The sequence below is a fragment of the Aquarana catesbeiana genome, linkage group LG03, assembly GCF_042186555.1.
Source record: "Aquarana catesbeiana isolate 2022-GZ linkage group LG03, ASM4218655v1, whole genome shotgun sequence".
Taxonomy (NCBI): domain Eukaryota; kingdom Metazoa; phylum Chordata; class Amphibia; order Anura; family Ranidae; genus Aquarana; species Aquarana catesbeiana.
The window spans coordinates 599645290-599664150 of NC_133326.1; the positions used below are offsets into that span (position 1 = coordinate 599645290).

Sequence of the window (18861 nt, forward strand, 5' to 3'; positions counted from 1 at the left end):
AATGCAACAACGCCATGTCATGTGAAGCAAAGGAGGCACACCTCTAAGGAGTGATGCTGATTGCTATTCATATATGTTGATACATCAGGAAAAACACGTCTTACCAACGCTACTTGTCAGGATGGCCTTTTTGCTTGAAGATTTTAGCCCACCGGATTTGCATGCCACAATGGGATGTCAGGAGAACGTCGGACAAAATGCAAAGCTCCTTCCTAATAAAAGCAGCTTTTCCTTTGTGGGGAGTTGAAGACATTGTTTGGCAGAAACATTGCAGGAGATTTGGTATTGGACAAGAGGACTTGTAGCCATCTTGCAGAAGATTCTGTTCAGCTGATAGCATGATGCTCAACTAATTGTGAGTTCTACTAGTAAGAGGCACACATATTAATTAAGGCATCAGGAAAGGGAACTTCTAAAGATTTTATTTGAAAGCCTTGCTTTAGACAGAGCCAAGCAAGTTCTCGAGCACCCCAGATGGGACTCGAACCCACAATCCCTGGCTTAGGAGGCCAGTGCCTTATCCATTAGGCCACTGGGGCTTGCACTGGATGCATGCACACCCTTTTTTTTTCATTCATAAGTCATCCGTTCTCTTACTTTACAAGGTAAGGGTGGCAAAGTCTTTGATTTATTTTCCCTTGCAAACTTGCTACAGAATTGCAAGTGGTTTGAGCTACAAAGTTAGAAGAATGAGCTTTCTGAAAGGGAAAAGCCATGTCGCAGCGCTCCACGCCTCTTTTCAACAAGTAGAAGGCGCACATTCTCGTTATCAGTTTTGGTCCAGAGTTTAAAGAATGTGGTCAGTGTAACTGAAAGACAACTCATTCAAGCACCACTGAGGAAAGAACCTTAAGTTTCTTTGGGCGCTTACTGCCTTGTGGTAAAGTTCTCAGGCCGTAGGGTGCAAGTGCAGACGACATTTTACAAGGTAAGGGTGGCAAAGTCTTTGATTTATTTTCCCTTGCAAACTTGCTACAGAATTGCAAGTGGTTTGAGCTACAAAGTTAGAAGAATGAGCTTTCTGAAAGGGAAAAGCCATGTCGCAGCGCTCCACGCCTCTTTTCAACAAGTAGAAGGCGCACATTCTCGTTATCAGTTTTGGTCCAGAGTTTAAAGAATGTGGTCAGTGTAACTGAAAGACAACTCATTCAAGCACCACTGAGGAAAGAACCTTAAGTTTCTTTGGGCGCTTACTGCCTTGTGGTAAAGTTCTCAGGCCGTAGGGTGCAAGTGCAGACGACATTTTCCATTAAGAAAGGCAAAAAGCAAGAAAAAGCATACTCCAGGTGAGGCTCGAACTCACAACCTCGGCATTGCTCAACAAGTACTGCCATATAAGTACCGCGCGCTGACCGATTGCGCCACTGGAGCGCGGGCGTCATCCGAAAGATCCATTATCCATCTCTCCTCGGTTTAAAACAGACCTCCAAGTGATCCAAAACCTAAAATCCTGCTTACCCCAGACAAAAGAGAATTGATTTTCTCTCATAGCAAGAAATGGTAGCTTATAAGTGCTCCTAGAAAAAAAACACTGCCAAAGCCACTTGACTGGAGCTCAAGGACAGTTTTTTAAAAATAAAAAGTAAAACTTTTTTGAAAGAAAAAATGATATTGCAACTGCTATTGTGACGTGTTAGGAATATATTCATGCCAAAGTTACTAAAAGTTACTAAAAGGTCCACTGTAAACCAAGAAGTGGAAGGTAATACCAAATACCAAGTACCTTTGGACCAAAGTCAGTTTGTGCGTAAACCCAGATAAAACACAAGAGTTGTTAATACATTTAAAATGCCACTATCCAGACACTGTGTTGAGCATTTTAATGCTCTATTTGGCAGAAAAGCTGCGGATTCACATGAGATTCTGTTTCTGACTGTTTGCGGCAAGAAGACTTCTGAACATGTCCCAAAGCAGTGGCTATCAGTGCAAATCTCAAAAAATGCAACAACGCCATGTCATGTGAAGCAAAGGAGGCACACCTCTAAGGAGTGATGCTGATTGCTATTCATATATGTTGATACATCAGGAAAAACACGTCTTACCAACGCTACTTGTCAGGATGGCCTTTTTGCTTGAAGATTTTAGCCCACCGGATTTGCATGCCACAATGGGATGTCAGGAGAACGTCGGACAAAATGCAAAGCTCCTTCCTAATAAAAGCAGCTTTTCCTTTGTGGGGAGTTGAAGACATTGTTTGGCAGAAACATTGCAGGAGATTTGGTATTGGACAAGAGGACTTGTAGCCATCTTGCAGAAGATTCTGTTCAGCTGATAGCATGATGCTCAACTAATTGTGAGTTCTACTAGTAAGAGGCACACATATTAATTAAGGCATCAGGAAAGGGAACTTCTAAAGATTTTATTTGAAAGCCTTGCTTTAGACAGAGCCAAGCAAGTTCTCGAGCACCCCAGATGGGACTCGAACCCACAATCCCTGGCTTAGGAGGCCAGTGCCTTATCCATTAGGCCACTGGGGCTTGCACTGGATGCATGCACACCCTTTTTTTTTCATTCATAAGTCATCCGTTCTCTTACTTTACAAGGTAAGGGTGGCAAAGTCTTTGATTTATTTTCCCTTGCAAACTTGCTACAGAATTGCAAGTGGTTTGAGCTACAAAGTTAGAAGAATGAGCTTTCTGAAAGGGAAAAGCCATGTCGCAGCGCTCCACGCCTCTTTTCAACAAGTAGAAGGCGCACATTCTCGTTATCAGTTTTGGTCCAGAGTTTAAAGAATGTGGTCAGTGTAACTGAAAGACAACTCATTCAAGCACCACTGAGGAAAGAACCTTAAGTTTCTTTGGGCGCTTACTGCCTTGTGGTAAAGTTCTCAGGCCGTAGGGTGCAAGTGCAGACGACATTTTACAAGGTAAGGGTGGCAAAGTCTTTGATTTATTTTCCCTTGCAAACTTGCTACAGAATTGCAAGTGGTTTGAGCTACAAAGTTAGAAGAATGAGCTTTCTGAAAGGGAAAAGCCATGTCGCAGCGCTCCACGCCTCTTTTCAACAAGTAGAAGGCGCACATTCTCGTTATCAGTTTTGGTCCAGAGTTTAAAGAATGTGGTCAGTGTAACTGAAAGACAACTCATTCAAGCACCACTGAGGAAAGAACCTTAAGTTTCTTTGGGCGCTTACTGCCTTGTGGTAAAGTTCTCAGGCCGTAGGGTGCAAGTGCAGACGACATTTTCCATTAAGAAAGGCAAAAAGCAAGAAAAAGCATGCTCCAGGTAAGGCTCGAACTCACAACCTCGGCATTGCTCAACAAGTACTGCCATATAAGTACCGCGCGCTGACCGATTGCGCCACTGGAGCGCGGGCGTCATCCGAAAGATCCATTATCCATCTCTCCTCGGTTTAAAACAGACCTCCAAGTGATCCAAAACCTAAAATCCTGCTTACCCCAGACAAAAGAGAATTGATTTTCTCTCATAGCAAGAAATGGTAGCTTATAAGTGCTCCTAGAAAAAAAACACTGCCAAAGCCACTTGACTGGAGCTCAAGGACAGTTTTTTAAAAATAAAAAGTAAAACTTTTTTGAAAGAAAAAATGATATTGCAACTGCTATTGTGACGTGTTAGGAATATATTCATGCAAAAGTTACTAAAAGTTACTAAAAGGTCCACTGTAAACCAAGAAGTGGAAGGTAATACCAAATACCAAGTACCTTTGGACCAAAGTCAGTTTGTGCGTAAACCCAGATAAAACACAAGAGTTGTTAATACATTTAAAATGCCACTATCCAGACACTGTGTTGAGCATTTTAATGCTCTATTTGGCAGAAAAGCTGCGGATTCACATGAGATTCTGTTTCTGACTGTTTGCGGCAAGAAGACTTCTGAACATGTCCCAGAGCAGTGGCTATCAGTGCAAATCTCAAAAAATGCAACAACGCCATGTCATGTGAAGCAAAGGAGGCACACCTCTAAGGAGTGATGCTGATTGCTATTCATATATGTTGATACATCAGGAAAAACACGTCTTACCAACGCTACTTGTCAGGATGGCCTTTTTGCTTGAAGATTTTAGCCCACCGGATTTGCATGCCACAATGGGATGTCAGGAGAACGTCGGACAAAATGCAAAGCTCCTTCCTAATAAAAGCAGCTTTTCCTTTGTGGGGAGTTGAAGACATTGTTTGGCTGAAACATTGCAGGAGATTTGGTATTGGACAAGAGGACTTGTAGCCATCTTGCAGAAGATTCTGTTCAGCTGATAGCATGATGCTCAACTAATTGTGAGTTCTACTAATAAGAGGCACACATATTAATTAAGGCATCAGGAAAGGGAACTTCTAAAGATTTAGACAGAGCCAAGCAAGTTCTCTAGCACCCCAGATGGGACTCGAACCCACAATCCCTGGCTTAGGAGGCCAGTGCCTTATCCATTAGGCCACTGGGGCTTGCACTGGATGCATGCACACCCTTTTTTTTTCATTCATAAGTCATCCGTTCTCTTACTTTACAAGGTAAGGGTGGCAAAGTCTTTGATTTATTTTCCCTTGCAAACTTGCTACAGAATTGCAAGTGGTTTGAGCTACAAAGTTAGAAGAATGAGCTTTCTGAAAGGGAAAAGCCATGTCGCAGCGCTCCACGCCTCTTTTCAACAAGTAGAAGGCGCACATTCTCGTTATCAGTTTTGGTCCAGAGTTTAAAGAATGTGGTCAGTGTAACTGAAAGACAACTCATTCAAGCACCACTGAGGAAAGAACCTTAAGTTTCTTTGGGCGCTTACTGCCTTGTGGTAAAGTTCTCAGGCCGTAGGGTGCAAGTGCAGACGACATTTTACAAGGTAAGGGTGGCAAAGTCTTTGATTTATTTTCCCTTGCAAACTTGCTACAGAATTGCAAGTGGTTTGAGCTACAAAGTTAGAAGAATGAGCTTTCTGAAAGGGAAAAGCCATGTCGCAGCGCTCCACGCCTCTTTTCAACAAGTAGAAGGCGCACATTCTCGTTATCAGTTTTGGTCCAGAGTTTAAAGAATGTGGTCAGTGTAACTGAAAGACAACTCATTCAAGCACCACTGAGGAAAGAACCTTAAGTTTCTTTGGGCGCTTACTGCCTTGTGGTAAAGTTCTCAGGCCGTAGGGTGCAAGTGCAGACGACATTTTCCATTAAGAAAGGCAAAAAGCAAGAAAAAGCATGCTCCAGGTGAGGCTCGAACTCACAACCTCGGCATTGCTCAACAAGTACTGCCATATAAGTACCGCGCGCTGACCGATTGCGCCACTGGAGCGCGGGCGTCATCCGAAAGATCCATTATCCATCTCTCCTCGGTTTAAAACAGACCTCCAAGTGATCCAAAACCTAAAATCCTGCTTACCCCAGACAAAAGAGAATTGATTTTCTCTCATAGCAAGAAATGGTAGCTTATAAGTGCTCCTAGAAAAAAAACACTGCCAAAGCCACTTGACTGGAGCTCAAGGACAGTTTTTTAAAAATAAAAAGTAAAACTTTTTTGAAAGAAAAAATGATATTGCAACTGCTATTGTGACGTGTTAGGAATATATTCATGCCAAAGTTACTAAAAGTTACTAAAAGGTCCACTGTAAACCAAGAAGTGGAAGGTAATACCAAATACCAAGTACCTTTGGACCAAAGTCAGTTTGTGCGTAAACCCAGATAAAACACAAGAGTTGTTAATACATTTAAAATGCCACTATCCAGACACTGTGTTGAGCATTTTAATGCTCTATTTGGCAGAAAAGCTGCGGATTCACATGAGATTCTGTTTCTGACTGTTTGCGGCAAGAAGACTTCTGAACATGTCCCAGAGCAGTGGCTATCAGTGCAAATCTCAAAAAATGCAACAACGCCATGTCATGTGAAGCAAAGGAGGCACACCTCTAAGGAGTGATGCTGATTGCTATTCATATATGTTGATACATCAGGAAAAACACGTCTTACCAACGCTACTTGTCAGGATGGCCTTTTTGCTTGAAGATTTTAGCCCACCGGATTTGCATGCCACAATGGGATGTCAGGAGAACGTCGGACAAAATGCAAAGCTCCTTCCTAATAAAAGCAGCTTTTCCTTTGTGGGGAGTTGAAGACATTGTTTGGCAGAAACATTGCAGGAGATTTGGTATTGGACAAGAGGACTTGTAGCCATCTTGCAGAAGATTCTGTTCAGCTGATAGCATGATGCTCAACTAATTGTGAGTTCTACTAGTAAGAGGCACACATATTAATTAAGGCATCAGGAAAGGGAACTTCTAAAGATTTTATTTGAAAGCCTTGCTTTAGACAGAGCCAAGCAAGTTCTCGAGCACCCCAGATGGGACTCGAACCCACAATCCCTGGCTTAGGAGGCCAGTGCCTTATCCATTAGGCCACTGGGGCTTGCACTGGATGCATGCACACCCTTTTTTTTTCATTCATAAGTCATCCGTTCTCTTACTTTACAAGGTAAGGGTGGCAAAGTCTTTGATTTATTTTCCCTTGCAAACTTGCTACAGAATTGCAAGTGGTTTGAGCTACAAAGTTAGAAGAATGAGCTTTCTGAAAGGGAAAAGCCATGTCGCAGCGCTCCACGCCTCTTTTCAACAAGTAGAAGGCGCACATTCTCGTTATCAGTTTTGGTCCAGAGTTTAAAGAATGTGGTCAGTGTAACTGAAAGACAACTCATTCAAGCACCACTGAGGAAAGAACCTTAAGTTTCTTTGGGCGCTTACTGCCTTGTGGTAAAGTTCTCAGGCCGTAGGGTCCAAAGTCTTTGATTTATTTTCCCTTGCAAACTTGCTACAGAATTGCAAGTGGTTTGAGCTACAAAGTTAGAAGAATGAGCTTTCTGAAAGGGAAAAGCCATGTCGCAGCGCTCCACGCCTCTTTTCAACAAGTAGAAGGCGCACATTCTCGTTATCAGTTTTGGTCCAGAGTTTAAAGAATGTGGTCAGTGTAACTGAAAGACAACTCATTCAAGCACCACTGAGGAAAGAACCTTAAGTTTCTTTGGGCGCTTACTGCCTTGTGGTAAAGTTCTCAGGCCGTAGGGTGCAAGTGCAGACGACATTTTCCATTAAGAAAGGCAAAAAGCAAGAAAAAGCATGCTCCAGGTGAGGCTCGAACTCACAACCTCGGCATTGCTCAACAAGTACTGCCATATAAGTACCGCGCGCTGACCGATTGCGCCACTGGAGCGCGGGCGTCATCCGAAAGATCCATTATCCATCTCTCCTCGGTTTAAAACAGACCTCCAAGTGATCCAAAACCTAAAATCCTGCTTACCCCAGACAAAAGAGAATTGATTTTCTCTCATAGCAAGAAATGGTAGCTTATAAGTGCTCCTAGAAAAAAAACACTGCCAAAGCCACTTGACTGGAGCTCAAGGACAGTTTTTTAAAAATAAAAAGTAAAACTTTTTTGAAAGAAAAAATGATATTGCAACTGCTATTGTGACGTGTTAGGAATATATTCATGCCAAAGTTACTAAAAGTTACTAAAAGGTCCACTGTAAACCAAGAAGTGGAAGGTAATACCAAATACCAAGTACCTTTGGACCAAAGTCAGTTTGTGCGTAAACCCAGATAAAACACAAGAGTTGTTAATACATTTAAAATGCCACTATCCAGACACTGTGTTGAGCATTTTAATGCTCTATTTGGCAGAAAAGCTGCGGATTCACATGAGATTCTGTTTCTGACTGTTTGCGGCAAGAAGACTTCTGAACATGTCCCAGAGCAGTGGCTATCAGTGCAAATCTCAAAAAATGCAACAACGCCATGTCATGTGAAGCAAAGGAGGCACACCTCTAAGGAGTGATGCTGATTGCTATTCATATATGTTGATACATCAGGAAAAACACGTCTTACCAACGCTACTTGTCAGGATGGCCTTTTTGCTTGAAGATTTTAGCCCACCGGATTTGCATGCCACAATGGGATGTCAGGAGAACGTCGGACAAAATGCAAAGCTCCTTCCTAATAAAAGCAGCTTTTCCTTTGTGGGGAGCTGAAGACATTGTTTGGCAGAAACATTGCAGGAGATTTGGTATTGGACAAGAGGACTTGTAGCCATCTTGCAGAAGATTCTGTTCAGCTGATAGCATGATGCTCAACTAATTGTGAGTTCTACTAATAAGAGGCACACGTATTAATTAAGGCATCAGGAAAGGGAACTTCTAAAGATTTTATTTGAAAGCCTTGCTTTAGACAGAGCCAAGCAAGTTCTCGAGCACGCCAGATGGGACTCGAACCCACAATCCCTGGCTTAGGAGGCCAGTGCCTTATCCATTAGGCCACTGGGGCTTGCACTGGATACATGCAAACCCTTTTTTTTTCATTCATAAGTCATCCGTTCTCTTACTTTACAAGGTAAGGGTGGCAAAGTCTTTGATTTATTTTCCCTTGCAAACTTGCTACAGAATTGCAAGCGGTTTGAGCTACAAAGTTAGAAGAATGAGCTTTCTGAAAGGGAAAAGCCATGTCGCAGCGCTCCACGCCTCTTTTCAACAAGTAGAAGGCGCACATTCTCGTTATCAGTTTTGGTCCAGAGTTTAAAGAATGTGGTCAGTGTAACTGAAAGACAACTCATTCAAGCACCACTGAGGAAAGAACCTTAAGTTTCTTTGGGCGCTTACTGCCTTGTGGTAAAGTTCTCAGGCCGTAGGGTTCAAGTGCAGACGACATTTTCCATTAAGAAAGGCAAAAAGCAAGAAAAAGCATGCTCCAGGTGAGGCTCGAACTCACAACCTCGGCATTGCTCAACAAGTACTGCCATATAAGTACCGCGCGCTGACCGATTGCGCCATTTTAATGCTCTATTTGGCAGAAAAGCTGCGGATTCACATGAGATTCTGTTTCTGACTGTTTGCGGCAAGAAGACTTCTGAACATGTCCCAGAGCAGTGGCTATCAGTGCAAATCTCAAAAAATGCAACAACGCCATGTCATGTGAAGCAAAGGAGGCACACCTCTAAGGAGTGATGCTGATTGCTATTCATATATGTTGATACATCAGGAAAAACACGTCTTACCAACGCTACTTGTCAGGATGGCCTTTTTGCTTGAAGATTTTAGCCCACCGGATTTGCATGCCACAATGGGATGTCAGGAGAACGTCGGACAAAATGCAAAGCTCCTTCCTAATAAAAGCAGCTTTTCCTTTGTGGGGAGTTGAAGACATTGTTTGGCTGAAACATTGCAGGAGATTTGGACTTGTAGCCATCTTGCAGAAGATTCTGTTCAGCTGATAGCATGATGCTCAACTAATTTTGAGTTCTACTAATAAGAGGCACACATATTAATTAAGGCATCAGGAAAGGTAACTTCTAAAGATTTTATTTGAAAGGCTTGCTTTAGACAGAGCCAAGCAAGTTCTCGAGCACCCCAGATGGGACTCGAACCCACAATCCCTGGCTTAGGAGGCCAGTGCCTTATCCATTAGGCCACTGGGGCTTGCACTGGACACATGCAAACCCTTTTTTTTTCATTCATAAGTCATCCGTTCTCTTACTTTACAAGGTAAGGGTGGCAAAGTCTTTGATTTATTTTCCCTTGCAAACTTGCTACAGAATTGCAAGCGGTTTGAGCTACAAAGTTAGAAGAATGAGCTTTCTGAAAGGGAAAAGCCATGTCGCAGCGCTCCACGCCTCTTTTCAACAAGTAGAAGGCGCACATTCTCGTTATCAGTTTTGGTCCAGAGTTTAAAGAATGTGGTCAGTGTAACTGAAAGACAACTCATTCAAGCACCACTGAGGAAAGAACCTTAAGTTTCTTTGGGCGCTTACTGCCTTGTGGTAAAGTTCTCAGGCCGTAGGGTGCAAGTGCAGACGACATTTTCCATTAAGAAAGGCAAAAAGCAAGAAAAAGCATGCTCCAGGTGAGGCTCGAACTCACAACCTCGGCATTGCTCAACAAGTACTGCCATATAAGTACCGCGCGCTGACCGATTGCGCCACTGGAGCGCGGGCGTCATCCGAAAGATCCATTATCCATCTCTCCTCGGTTTAAAACAGACCTCCAAGTGATCCAAAACCTAAAATCCTGCTTACCCCAGACAAAAGAGAATTGATTTTCTCTCATAGCAAGAAATGGTAGCTTATAAGTGCTCCTAGAAAAAAAACACTGCCAAAGCCACTTGACTGGAGCTCAAGGACAGTTTTTTAAAAATAAAAAGTAAAACTTTTTTGAAAGAAAAAATGATATTGCAACTGCTATTGTGACGTGTTAGGAATATATTCATGCCAAAGTTACTAAAAGTTACTAAAAGGTCCACTGTAAACCAAGAAGTGGAAGGTAATACCAAATACCAAGTACCTTTGGACCAAAGTCAGTTTGTGCGTAAACCCAGATAAAACACAAGAGTTGTTAATACATTTAAAATGCCACTATCCAGACACTGTGTTGAGCATTTTAATGCTCTATTTGGCAGAAAAGCTGCGGATTCACATGAGATTCTGTTTCTGACTGTTTGCGGCAAGAAGACTTCTGAACATGTCCCAGAGCAGTGGCTATCAGTGCAAATCTCAAAAAATGCAACAACGCCATGTCATGTGAAGCAAAGGAGGCACACCTCTAAGGAGTGATGCTGATTGCTATTCATATATGTTGATACATCAGGAAAAACACGTCTTACCAACGCTACTTGTCAGGATGGCCTTTTTGCTTGAAGATTTTAGCCCACCGGATTTGCATGCCACAATGGGATGTCAGGAGAACGTCGGACAAAATGCAAAGCTCCTTCCTAATAAAAGCAGCTTTTCCTTTGTGGGGAGCTGAAGACATTGTTTGGCAGAAACATTGCAGGAGATTTGGTATTGGACAAGAGGACTTGTAGCCATCTTGCAGAAGATTCTGTTCAGCTGATAGCATGATGCTCAACTAATTGTGAGTTCTACTAATAAGAGGCACACATATTAATTAAGGCATCAGGAAAGGGAACTTCTAAAGATTTTATTTGAAAGCCTTGCTTTAGACAGAGCCAAGCAAGTTCTCGAGCACGCCAGATGGGACTCGAACCCACAATCCCTGGCTTAGGAGGCCAGTGCCTTATCCATTAGGCCACTGGGGCTTGCACTGGATACATGCAAACCCTTTTTTTTTCATTCATAAGTCATCCGTTCTCTTACTTTACAAGGTAAGGGTGGCAAAGTCTTTGATTTATTTTCCCTTGCAAACTTGCTACAGAATTGCAAGCGGTTTGAGCTACAAAGTTAGAAGAATGAGCTTTCTGAAAGGGAAAAGCCATGTCGCAGCGCTCCACGCCTCTTTTCAACAAGTAGAAGGCGCACATTCTCGTTATCAGTTTTGGTCCAGAGTTTAAAGAATGTGGTCAGTGTAACTGAAAGACAACTCATTCAAGCACCACTGAGGAAAGAACCTTAAGTTTCTTTGGGCGCTTACTGCCTTGTGGTAAAGTTCTCAGGCCGTAGGGTTCAAGTGCAGACGACATTTTCCATTAAGAAAGGCAAAAAGCAAGAAAAAGCATGCTCCAGGTGAGGCTCGAACTCACAACCTCGGCATTGCTCAACAAGTACTGCCATATAAGTACCGCGCGCTGACCGATTGCGCCATTTTAATGCTCTATTTGGCAGAAAAGCTGCGGATTCACATGAGATTCTGTTTCTGACTGTTTGCGGCAAGAAGACTTCTGAACATGTCCCAGAGCAGTGGCTATCAGTGCAAATCTCAAAAAATGCAACAACGCCATGTCATGTGAAGCAAAGGAGGCACACCTCTAAGGAGTGATGCTGATTGCTATTCATATATGTTGATACATCAGGAAAAACACGTCTTACCAACGCTACTTGTCAGGATGGCCTTTTTGCTTGAAGATTTTAGCCCACCGGATTTGCATGCCACAATGGGATGTCAGGAGAACGTCGGACAAAATGCAAAGCTCCTTCCTAATAAAAGCAGCTTTTCCTTTGTGGGGAGTTGAAGACATTGTTTGGCTGAAACATTGCAGGAGATTTGGACTTGTAGCCATCTTGCAGAAGATTCTGTTCAGCTGATAGCATGATGCTCGACTAATTTTGAGTTCTACTAATAAGAGGCACACATATTAATTAAGGCATCAGGAAAGGTAACTTCTAAAGATTTTATTTGAAAGCCTTGCTTTAGACAGAGCCAAGCAAGTTCTCGAGCACCCCAGATGGGACTCGAACCCACAATCCCTGGCTTAGGAGGCCAGTGCCTTATCCATTAGGCCACTGGGGCTTGCACTGGACACATGCAAACCCTTTTTTTTTCATTCATAAGTCATCCGTTCTCTTACTTTACAAGGTAAGGGTGGCAAAGTCTTTGATTTATTTTCCCTTGCAAACTTGCTACAGAATTGCAAGCGGTTTGAGCTACAAAGTTAGAAGAATGAGCTTTCTGAAAGGGAAAAGCCATGTCGCAGCGCTCCACGCCTCTTTTCAACAAGTAGAAGGCGCACATTCTCGTTATCAGTTTTGGTCCAGAGTTTAAAGAATGTGGTCAGTGTAACTGAAAGACAACTCATTCAAGCACCACTGAGGAAAGAACCTTAAGTTTCTTTGGGCGCTTACTGCCTTGTGGTAAAGTTCTCAGGCCGTAGGGTGCAAGTGCAGACGACATTTTCCATTAAGAAAGGCAAAAAGCAAGAAAAAGCATGCTCCAGGTGAGGCTCGAACTCACAACCTCGGCATTGCTCAACAAGTACTGCCATATAAGTACCGCGCGCTGACCGATTGCGCCACTGGAGCGCGGGCGTCATCCGAAAGATCCATTATCCATCTCTCCTCGGTTTAAAACAGACCTCCAAGTGATCCAAAACCTAAAATCCTGCTTACCCCAGACAAAAGAGAATTGATTTTCTCTCATAGCAAGAAATGGTAGCTTATAAGTGCTCCTAGAAAAAAAACACTGCCAAAGCCACTTGACTGGAGCTCAAGGACAGTTTTTTAAAAATAAAAAGTAAAACTTTTTTGAAAGAAAAAATGATATTGCAACTGCTATTGTGACGTGTTAGGAATATATTCATGCCAAAGTTACTAAAAGTTACTAAAAGGTCCACTGTAAACCAAGAAGTGGAAGGTAATACCAAATACCAAGTACCTTTGGACCAAAGTCAGTTTGTGCGTAAACCCAGATAAAACACAAGAGTTGTTAATACATTTAAAATGCCACTATCCAGACACTGTGTTGAGCATTTTAATGCTCTATTTGGCAGAAAAGCTGCGGATTCACATGAGATTCTGTTTCTGACTGTTTGCGGCAAGAAGACTTCTGAACATGTCCCAGAGCAGTGGCTATCAGTGCAAATCTCAAAAAATGCAACAACGCCATGTCATGTGAAGCAAAGGAGGCACACCTCTAAGGAGTGATGCTGATTGCTATTCATATATGTTGATACATCAGGAAAAACACGTCTTACCAACGCTACTTGTCAGGATGGCCTTTTTGCTTGAAGATTTTAGCCCACCGGATTTGCATGCCACAATGGGATGTCAGGAGAACGTCGGACAAAATGCAAAGCTCCTTCCTAATAAAAGCAGCTTTTCCTTTGTGGGGAGTTGAAGACATTGTTTGGCAGAAACATTGCAGGAGATTTGGTATTGGACAAGAGGACTTGTAGCCATCTTGCAGAAGATTCTGTTCAGCTGATAGCATGATGCTCAACTAATTGTGAGTTCTACTAGTAAGAGGCACACATATTAATTAAGGCATCAGGAAAGGGAACTTCTAAAGATTTTATTTGAAAGCCTTGCTTTAGACAGAGCCAAGCAAGTTCTCGAGCACCCCAGATGGGACTCGAACCCACAATCCCTGGCTTAGGAGGCCAGTGCCTTATCCATTAGGCCACTGGGGCTTGCACTGGATGCATGCACACCCTTTTTTTTTCATTCATAAGTCATCCGTTCTCTTACTTTACAAGGTAAGGGTGGCAAAGTCTTTGATTTATTTTCCCTTGCAAACTTGCTACAGAATTGCAAGCGGTTTGAGCTACAAAGTTAGAAGAATGAGCTTTCTGAAAGGGAAAAGCCATGTCGCAGCGCTCCACGCCTCTTTTCAACAAGTAGAAGGCGCACATTCTCGTTATCAGTTTTGGTCCAGAGTTTAAAGAATGTGGTCAGTGTAACTGAAAGACAACTCATTCAAGCACCACTGAGGAAAGAACCTTAAGTTTCTTTGGGCGCTTACTGCCTTGTGGTAAAGTTCTCAGGCCGTAGGGTGCAAGTGCAGACGACATTTTCCATTAAGAAAGGCAAAAAGCAAGAAAAAGCATGCTCCAGGTGAGGCTCGAACTCACAACCTCGGCATTGCTCAACAAGTACTGCCATATAAGTACCGCGCGCTGACCGATTGCGCCACTGGAGCGCGGGCGTCATCCGAAAGATCCATTATCCATCTCTCCTCGGTTTAAAACAGACCTCCAAGTGATCCAAAACCTAAAATCCTGCTTACCCCAGACAAAAGAGAATTGATTTTCTCTCATAGCAAGAAATGGTAGCTTATAAGTGCTCCTAGAAAAAAAACACTGCCAAAGCCACTTGACTGGAGCTCAAGGACAGTTTTTTAAAAATAAAAAGTAAAACTTTTTTGAAAGAAAAAATGATATTGCAACTGCTATTGTGACGTGTTAGGAATATATTCATGCCAAAGTTACTAAAAGTTACTAAAAGGTCCACTGTAAACCAAGAAGTGGAAGGTAATACCAAATACCAAGTACCTTTGGACCAAAGTCAGTTTGTGCGTAAACCCAGATAAAACACAAGAGTTGTTAATACATTTAAAATGCCACTATCCAGACACTGTGTTGAGCATTTTAATGCTCTATTTGGCAGAAAAGCTGCGGATTCACATGAGATTCTGTTTCTGACTGTTTGCGGCAAGAAGACTTCTGAACATGTCCCAGAGCAGTGGCTATCAGTGCAAATCTCAAAAAATGCAACAACGCCATGTCATGTGAAGCAAAGGAGGCACACCTCTAAGGAGTGATGCTGATTGCTATTCATATATGTTGATACATCAGGAAAAACACGTCTTACCAACGCTACTTGTCAGGATGGCCTTTTTGCTTGAAGATTTTAGCCCACCGGATTTGCATGCCACAATGGGATGTCAGGAGAACGTCGGACAAAATGCAAAGCTCCTTCCTAATAAAAGCAGCTTTTCCTTTGTGGGGAGTTGAAGACATTGTTTGGCAGAAACATTGCAGGAGATTTGGTATTGGACAAGAGGACTTGTAGCCATCTTGCAGAAGATTCTGTTCAGCTGATAGCATGATGCTCAACTAATTGTGAGTTCTACTAGTAAGAGGCACACATATTAATTAAGGCATCAGGAAAGGGAACTTCTAAAGATTTTATTTGAAAGCCTTGCTTTAGACAGAGCCAAGCAAGTTCTCGAGCACCCCAGATGGGACTCGAACCCACAATCCCTGGCTTAGGAGGCCAGTGCCTTATCCATTAGGCCACTGGGGCTTGCACTGGATGCATGCACACCCTTTTTTTTTCATTCATAAGTCATCCGTTCTCTTACTTTACAAGGTAAGGGTGGCAAAGTCTTTGATTTATTTTCCCTTGCAAACTTGCTACAGAATTGCAAGTGGTTTGAGCTACAAAGTTAGAAGAATGAGCTTTCTGAAAGGGAAAAGCCATGTCGCAGCGCTCCACGCCTCTTTTCAACAAGTAGAAGGCGCACATTCTCGTTATCAGTTTTGGTCCAGAGTTTAAAGAATGTGGTCAGTGTAACTGAAAGACAACTCATTCAAGCACCACTGAGGAAAGAACCTTAAGTTTCTTTGGGCGCTTACTGCCTTGTGGTAAAGTTCTCAGGCCGTAGGGTGCAAGTGCAGACGACATTTTACAAGGTAAGGGTGGCAAAGTCTTTGATTTATTTTCCCTTGCAAACTTGCTACAGAATTGCAAGTGGTTTGAGCTACAAAGTTAGAAGAATGAGCTTTCTGAAAGGGAAAAGCCATGTCGCAGCGCTCCACGCCTCTTTTCAACAAGTAGAAGGCGCACATTCTCGTTATCAGTTTTGGTCCAGAGTTTAAAGAATGTGGTCAGTGTAACTGAAAGACAACTCATTCAAGCACCACTGAGGAAAGAACCTTAAGTTTCTTTGGGCGCTTACTGCCTTGTGGTAAAGTTCTCAGGCCGTAGGGTGCAAGTGCAGACGACATTTTCCATTAAGAAAGGCAAAAAGCAAGAAAAAGCATACTCCAGGTGAGGCTCGAACTCACAACCTCGGCATTGCTCAACAAGTACTGCCATATAAGTACCGCGCGCTGACCGATTGCGCCACTGGAGCGCGGGCGTCATCCGAAAGATCCATTATCCATCTCTCCTCGGTTTAAAACAGACCTCCAAGTGATCCAAAACCTAAAATCCTGCTTACCCCAGACAAAAGAGAATTGATTTTCTCTCATAGCAAGAAATGGTAGCTTATAAGTGCTCCTAGAAAAAAAACACTGCCAAAGCCACTTGACTGGAGCTCAAGGACAGTTTTTTAAAAATAAAAAGTAAAACTTTTTTGAAAGAAAAAATGATATTGCAACTGCTATTGTGACGTGTTAGGAATATATTCATGCCAAAGTTACTAAAAGTTACTAAAAGGTCCACTGTAAACCAAGAAGTGGAAGGTAATACCAAATACCAAGTACCTTTGGACCAAAGTCAGTTTGTGCGTAAACCCAGATAAAACACAAGAGTTGTTAATACATTTAAAATGCCACTATCCAGACACTGTGTTGAGCATTTTAATGCTCTATTTGGCAGAAAAGCTGCGGATTCACATGAGATTCTGTTTCTGACTGTTTGCGGCAAGAAGACTTCTGAACATGTCCCAAAGCAGTGGCTATCAGTGCAAATCTCAAAAAATGCAACAACGCCATGTCATGTGAAGCAAAGGAGGCACACCTCTAAGGAGTGATGCTGATTGCTATTCATATATGTTGATACATCAGGAAAAACACGTCTTACCAACGCTACTTGTCAGGATGGCCTTTTTGCTTGAAGATTTTAGCCCACCGGATTTGCATGCCACAATGGGATGTCAGGAGAACGTCGGACAAAATGCAAAGCTCCTTCCTAATAAAAGCAGCTTTTCCTTTGTGGGGAGTTGAAGACATTGTTTGGCAGAAACATTGCAGGAGATTTGGTATTGGACAAGAGGACTTGTAGCCATCTTGCAGAAGATTCTGTTCAGCTGATAGCATGATGCTCAACTAATTGTGAGTTCTACTAGTAAGAGGCACACATATTAATTAAGGCATCAGGAAAGGGAACTTCTAAAGATTTTATTTGAAAGCCTTGCTTTAGACAGAGCCAAGCAAGTTCTCGAGCACCCCAGATGGGACTCGAACCCACAATCCCTGGCTTAGGAGGCCAGTGCCTTATCCATTAGGCCACTGGGGCTTGCACTGGATGCATGCACACCCTTTTTTTTTCATTCATAAGTCATCCGTTCTCTTACTTTACAAGGTAAGGGTGGCAAAGTCTTTGATTTATTTTCCCTTGCAAACTTGCTACAGAATTGCAAGTGGATTGAGCTACAAAGTTAGAAGAATGAGCTTTCTGAAACGGAAAAGCCATGTCGCAGCGCTCCACGCCTCTTTTCAACAAGTAGAAGGCGCACATTCTCGTTATCAGTTTTGGTCCAGAGTTTAAAGAATGTGGTCAGTGTAACTGAAAGACAACTCATTCAAGCACCACTGAGGAAAGAACCTTAAGTTTCTTTGGGCGCTTACTGCCTTGTGGTAAAGTTCTCAGGCCGTAGGGTGCAAGTGCAGACGACATTTTACAAGGTAAGGGTGGCAAAGTCTTTGATTTATTTTCCCTTGCAAACTTGCTACAGAATTGCAAGTGGTTTGAGCTACAAAGTTAGAAGAATGAGCTTTCTGAAAGGGAAAAGCCATGTCGCAGCGCTCCACGCCTCTTTTCAACAAGTAGAAGGCGCACATTCTCGTTATCAGTTTTGGTCCAGAGTTTAAAGAATGTGGTCAGTGTAACTGAAAGACAACTCATTCAAGCACCACTGAGGAAAGAACCTTAAGTTTCTTTGGGCGCTTACTGCCTTGTGGTAAAGTTCTCAGGCCGTAGGGTGCAAGTGCAGACGACATTTTCCATTAAGAAAGGCAAAAAGCAAGAAAAAGCATGCTCCAGGTGAGGCTCGAACTCACAACCTCGGCATTGCTCAACAAGTACTGCCATATAAGTACCGCGCGCTGACCGATTGCGCCACTGGAGCGCGGGCGTCATCCGAAAGATCCATTATCCATCTCTCCTCGGTTTAAAACAGACCTCCAAGTGATCCAAAACCTAAAATCCTGCTTACCCCAGACAAAAGAGAATTGATTTTCTCTCATAGCAAGAAATGGTAGCTTATAAGTGCTCCTAGAAAAAAAACACTGCCAAAGCCACTTGACTGGAGCTCAAGGACAGTTTTTTAAAAATAAAAAGTAAAACTTTTTTGAAAGAAAAAATGATATTGCAACTGCTATTGTGACGTGTTAGGAATATATTCATGCAAAAGTTACTAAAAGTTACTAAAAGGTCCACTGTAAACCAAGAAGTGGAAGGTAATACCAAATACCAAGTACCTTTGGACCAAAGTCAGTTTGTGCGTAAACCCAGATAAAACACAAGAGTTGTTAATACATTTAAAATGCCACTATCCAGACACTGTGTTGAGCATTTTAATGCTCTATTTGGCAGAAAAGCTGCGGATTCACATGAGATTCTGTTTCTGACTGTTTGCGGCAAGAAGACTTCTGAACATGTCCCAGAGCAGTGGCTATCAGTGCAAATCTCAAAAAATGCAACAACGCCATGTCATGTGAAGCAAAGGAGGCACACCTCTAAGGAGTGATGCTGATTGCTATTCATATATGTTGATACATCAGGAAAAACACGTCTTACCAACGCTACTTGTCAGGATGGCCTTTTTGCTTGAAGATTTT

The 18861-nt window shown here is 42.6% G+C and overlaps 20 non-coding genes across 20 annotated transcripts; all 20 read right to left on the minus strand.

The window, feature by feature from the left end:
* Positions 1-466: 466 nt before the first annotated feature.
* TRNAR-CCU (transfer RNA arginine (anticodon CCU)) lies at positions 467-539 on the minus strand. Its single transcript has one exon. It is a non-coding gene; the product is annotated as a tRNA-Arg (tRNA).
* Positions 540-1278: 739 nt separating this feature from the next.
* Positions 1279-1371, minus strand: TRNAI-UAU (transfer RNA isoleucine (anticodon UAU)). Its single transcript is given in 2 exon segments — positions 1279-1314; positions 1334-1371. It is a non-coding gene; the product is annotated as a tRNA-Ile (tRNA).
* Positions 1372-2404: 1033 nt separating this feature from the next.
* TRNAR-CCU (transfer RNA arginine (anticodon CCU)) lies at positions 2405-2477 on the minus strand. Its single transcript has one exon. It is a non-coding gene; the product is annotated as a tRNA-Arg (tRNA).
* Positions 2478-3216: 739 nt separating this feature from the next.
* TRNAI-UAU (transfer RNA isoleucine (anticodon UAU)) lies at positions 3217-3309 on the minus strand. Its single transcript is given in 2 exon segments — positions 3217-3252; positions 3272-3309. It is a non-coding gene; the product is annotated as a tRNA-Ile (tRNA).
* Positions 3310-4323: 1014 nt separating this feature from the next.
* TRNAR-CCU (transfer RNA arginine (anticodon CCU)) lies at positions 4324-4396 on the minus strand. The gene has a single exon. It is a non-coding gene; the product is annotated as a tRNA-Arg (tRNA).
* Positions 4397-5135: 739 nt separating this feature from the next.
* TRNAI-UAU (transfer RNA isoleucine (anticodon UAU)) lies at positions 5136-5228 on the minus strand. Its single transcript is given in 2 exon segments — positions 5136-5171; positions 5191-5228. It is a non-coding gene; the product is annotated as a tRNA-Ile (tRNA).
* A 1033-nt stretch (positions 5229-6261) lies between these two features.
* TRNAR-CCU (transfer RNA arginine (anticodon CCU)) lies at positions 6262-6334 on the minus strand. Its single transcript has one exon. It is a non-coding gene; the product is annotated as a tRNA-Arg (tRNA).
* A 705-nt stretch (positions 6335-7039) lies between these two features.
* Positions 7040-7132, minus strand: TRNAI-UAU (transfer RNA isoleucine (anticodon UAU)). The gene is given in 2 exon segments: positions 7040-7075; positions 7095-7132. It is a non-coding gene; the product is annotated as a tRNA-Ile (tRNA).
* A 1033-nt stretch (positions 7133-8165) lies between these two features.
* TRNAR-CCU (transfer RNA arginine (anticodon CCU)) lies at positions 8166-8238 on the minus strand. Its single transcript has one exon. It is a non-coding gene; the product is annotated as a tRNA-Arg (tRNA).
* Positions 8239-9313: 1075 nt separating this feature from the next.
* On the minus strand, positions 9314-9386 carry TRNAR-CCU (transfer RNA arginine (anticodon CCU)). The gene has a single exon. It is a non-coding gene; the product is annotated as a tRNA-Arg (tRNA).
* A 416-nt stretch (positions 9387-9802) lies between these two features.
* Positions 9803-9895, minus strand: TRNAI-UAU (transfer RNA isoleucine (anticodon UAU)). Its single transcript is given in 2 exon segments — positions 9803-9838; positions 9858-9895. It is a non-coding gene; the product is annotated as a tRNA-Ile (tRNA).
* A 1033-nt stretch (positions 9896-10928) lies between these two features.
* Positions 10929-11001, minus strand: TRNAR-CCU (transfer RNA arginine (anticodon CCU)). The gene has a single exon. It is a non-coding gene; the product is annotated as a tRNA-Arg (tRNA).
* A 1075-nt stretch (positions 11002-12076) lies between these two features.
* TRNAR-CCU (transfer RNA arginine (anticodon CCU)) lies at positions 12077-12149 on the minus strand. The gene has a single exon. It is a non-coding gene; the product is annotated as a tRNA-Arg (tRNA).
* A 416-nt stretch (positions 12150-12565) lies between these two features.
* Positions 12566-12658, minus strand: TRNAI-UAU (transfer RNA isoleucine (anticodon UAU)). The gene is given in 2 exon segments: positions 12566-12601; positions 12621-12658. It is a non-coding gene; the product is annotated as a tRNA-Ile (tRNA).
* Positions 12659-13691: 1033 nt separating this feature from the next.
* On the minus strand, positions 13692-13764 carry TRNAR-CCU (transfer RNA arginine (anticodon CCU)). The gene has a single exon. It is a non-coding gene; the product is annotated as a tRNA-Arg (tRNA).
* A 416-nt stretch (positions 13765-14180) lies between these two features.
* Positions 14181-14273, minus strand: TRNAI-UAU (transfer RNA isoleucine (anticodon UAU)). Its single transcript is given in 2 exon segments — positions 14181-14216; positions 14236-14273. It is a non-coding gene; the product is annotated as a tRNA-Ile (tRNA).
* A 1033-nt stretch (positions 14274-15306) lies between these two features.
* Positions 15307-15379, minus strand: TRNAR-CCU (transfer RNA arginine (anticodon CCU)). Its single transcript has one exon. It is a non-coding gene; the product is annotated as a tRNA-Arg (tRNA).
* Positions 15380-16118: 739 nt separating this feature from the next.
* On the minus strand, positions 16119-16211 carry TRNAI-UAU (transfer RNA isoleucine (anticodon UAU)). Its single transcript is given in 2 exon segments — positions 16119-16154; positions 16174-16211. It is a non-coding gene; the product is annotated as a tRNA-Ile (tRNA).
* A 1033-nt stretch (positions 16212-17244) lies between these two features.
* Positions 17245-17317, minus strand: TRNAR-CCU (transfer RNA arginine (anticodon CCU)). The gene has a single exon. It is a non-coding gene; the product is annotated as a tRNA-Arg (tRNA).
* A 739-nt stretch (positions 17318-18056) lies between these two features.
* TRNAI-UAU (transfer RNA isoleucine (anticodon UAU)) lies at positions 18057-18149 on the minus strand. Its single transcript is given in 2 exon segments — positions 18057-18092; positions 18112-18149. It is a non-coding gene; the product is annotated as a tRNA-Ile (tRNA).
* Positions 18150-18861: the final 712 nt, after the last annotated feature.